Below are 3,480 nucleotides of genomic sequence, written 5' to 3' on the forward strand. Positions count from 1 at the left end.
GAGACTCTGTCTCAAAAAAAAAAAAAAAAAAGTTTGGGCCCGCCACAGTGGCTCACACCTGTAATCTCAGCACATTGGGAGGCTGAGGTAGGGATTGCTTGAGCCCAGGAGTTCAAGACCAGCCTTGGCAACATGGTGAAACCCCACCTCTACAAAAAATACAAAAACAATTATCCAGACATGGTGGCGCACGCCTATAGTCCCAGCTACTCGGGAGGCTGAGGTGGGAGGATCACCTGAGCCTGGGGAGGTCAAAGTTGCACTGAACCGTGATTGTGCCAGTGTACTCCAGCCTGGGCAACAGAGTGAGACCCTGTCTCAAAAAATACATATATTTTTTGATATTTTGCTCATTGTGATTTTTTGGTGCTAATTTTCACTTAAAAATGTTAAATTAAAATATTGTTTATCTTGATTACTGAATTCTTTGATGCCCTCTTAGATTTTGCATCCAAGGTGAGTACACCACTGACCCCACCTGGGCCCAGTCCTAGGGAGAGCAGAGGGCCCCAGCTGGGGCCTGGGAGAATAGCAGGAAAGTGAGAAAATAAAGTTGAGAGAGAAAAGGGTTTCAGAAAGAAGGCATGGTCAATGAAGACACTGCAGCAGAGATGGAACCGTTCCTTCCTCTACCTTTGCCACGTCACTCTGATTTCTTCTTAATTGATCAAAGGTGGGAGGAGAATTTAGAACTTCCTAGAGTGTGGCCTCAGGCAGTGAGAGATATTTCCAGGCAGATCCCCAGAGGGCTTTGTGGCTTCGATTCCTGCCTCCCAGAGGTTGCAGCACTATCTAAAGAGCAGAGCGCCCTGTAAGAAAATCATTTTTGAGGAGGGGGAAAAAGTCAACCCTGAAGTTTCAAATGGTGTCACCTCTCTTCAGAAGGACCAAGAATGCGAGTGAACTGGGCACAGTGGCTTACATCTGTAATCCCAGCACTTTTGGAGGCCATGGCGGGAGAATCCCTTGAGCCCAGGAGTTCAAGATCAGCCTAGCCAACACAGTGAGACCTTGTCTCTAAAACCAAAATAAGATAAAATAAAAAATAAAAGAATAAGAGTGAATGAGGAACCCTGTGGCTCCCTGATCCCCGTTTAAGGCTCAGCGTGCAGCGTTTGCATCTACCCGGGCTAGATTTCCTTGTTGTCACACATGTTCTATTTCTACCCTCAAAACAATGGAGGACTTTGGAAGGGAAACTGAGGCCAAAACGCACAAACTAATTCATCCAAGGCCTTGCAGTGTGACTGCCGTGTCAACAGGGTCAGGGTGTCCCGCTGGGATTTGAACCCACGCCCCCTGACCAGTCTAGGCTGCACCTTCAGCCCCTTAATCTCATGGATAAACAATCTCCTAATCCTAGTAGATGGGCTACTTCTGGGCAGCAGGCTAATCCCATCCACAGTTCATTCATGCAATCCACATCTACTGAGCACCTATCCATCATCAGCCACCTTAGAGCTGGGGATACAAAGCCCGGATGTTTAGTTAACAGGATGATAGTGGACAGGATACGAAGTGTGGCTGGGCCCGGGCCATGCTAATGTGGATTTCCATTAGCTTCCCACTGAGCAGTTGATTTCAGATTTTCCTTCTTTTGGGGTTGGAGGCCCTTCCACGTTGACTGAACAGATGCAGCCCTGCCACTGGCTGAGCAGTGGGCCTGGAGAAGGCCCTGGCACAGGGATGCACAGGTATAATCCTGGGTATAATCCCTTTAGACCTGCCTCTACTCTTGCCTCATTGCAGGAGGGCTGAGTCACAGCCTTGCTTGCAAAGCAAGTGGCATTCTTGCCGCCCTAAAGGACACTGGCCCCAGTTAACGTGACCTGGCTTTGAAAGACCATTGATGAACCAGTGCGCAGGACACCTAAAGAAATAAGACTGGGATGGCCAGACGCAGTGGCTCACACCTATAATCCCAGCACTTTGGGAGGCCAAGGTGGGCGGATCACCTGAGGTCAGGAGTCCGAGACCAGCCTGACCAATATGGTGAAACCCTGTCTGTACTAAAAATAAAAAAAAAATAGGCAGGCATGGTGGGGGGGCCCTATAATCCCAGCTACTCAGGAGTCTGAGGTAGGAGAATCTCTGGAACCCAGGAGGCAGAGGTTGCAGTGAGCTGAGATCACACCACTGCACTTCAGCGTGGGCAACAGAGCAAGACTCCATCTCAAAAACAAACAAACAAACAAAAAACTCAATAAGAAAAGGACAAACAGACAATTCAATGAAAAAAAAAGGCAAAAAAAAAACCTCACAAAATGGGCAAAAGACTAGAATTGGCACATGGTAGAAGAGGATATCCACATGGCCAATCAACAGGAAAAAATGCTTGGCTCCATTAGTCATCAGGGAAATGCAAGTTAATACAGGATGTGGCCGGGCAGGGTGGCTTATGCCTCTATTCCCAGTGCTTTGGGAGGATGAGGTAGGAGGATTGCTTGAGCCCTTCAAGATCAGCTTGGGCAACAACATAGTGAGATGAAATCTCTAATCACACACAAACACACACACTCCCACTGTAATATGTATGTGTGTGTGTATATATATATATATATATATATATATATATGGCTGAGATCAAGATGGTTGTGAGACTCGGCACCTTCCTCAAGAATGCCTGGGCCAAGGAGCCAGTGCGGGTGGTCTCCTTCTTCATTGGGAGCCTCGCTGTAATTCTGCCCCCACTCAGCCCCTACACCAAGTACTCCATCATGATCAATGAGGCCACACCCTACAACTATCCAGTGCCCATCTGCGATGATGGGAACATGCGGACATGCGCAGCCACCTCCAGGGCCCCCAGGGCCCCAGCTTGGAGTGGCTGAAGAAAATGTGAGCACCTCCACTGACAGAAGAGGCCCCTCCCATGGCTCCCAATAAAAATGTGAAAACCAACAACAACAACAAAAGAACAACAAAAATATATGTATATATGTCTATCAAGTGTTGCTCTTTCTCCCAATATCTCCTGAAGCTGAATATTTACATATCCTGTGGCCAGCATAGGTATATACTCAACAGAAATATGTTCGTGTGTGGTAGTTAATATTAAGTGTCAACTTGATTGTGGCCGGGTGCGGTGGCTCACACCTGTAATCCCAGCACTTTGGGAGAAGGCCAAGGCAGGCAGATCACTTGAGGCCAGGAGTTTAAGAGCAGATTGGTCAACATGGCAAACCCCATCTCTACTAAAAATACAAAAATTAGCCAGGTGTGGTGGTGCGCACCTGTAGTCCCAGCTACTCAGGAGACTGAGGCAGGAGAATTGCTTGAACCAGGGAGGTGAAGGTTACAGTGAGCCAAGATCACACCACTGCACCCCAGCCTCTTAGACTCTGTCTAAAAAAAAAAGTGTCAACCTGATTGGATTGAAGGATGCAAAGTATTGTTTCTGGGCGTTTTTTTTTTTGTTGTCGTTGTTACAGTGGTACCAGAGATTAACATTTGAGGCAGTGGACTGGGAGAGGCAGATCC

The 3,480-nt window shown here is 47.6% G+C and overlaps 1 pseudogene; it reads left to right on the forward strand.

Moving 5' to 3' along the window:
* The first annotated feature begins 2,582 nt into the window (after positions 1 to 2,582).
* Positions 2,583 to 2,902, forward strand: LOC117076513 (annotated as a pseudogene).
* Positions 2,903 to 3,480: the final 578 nt, after the last annotated feature.

The sequence above is a fragment of the Trachypithecus francoisi genome, unplaced genomic scaffold (genome assembly GCF_009764315.1).
Source record: "Trachypithecus francoisi isolate TF-2019V2 unplaced genomic scaffold, Tfra_2.0 Lachesis_group5, whole genome shotgun sequence".
Taxonomy (NCBI): Eukaryota; Metazoa; Chordata; class Mammalia; order Primates; family Cercopithecidae; genus Trachypithecus; species Trachypithecus francoisi.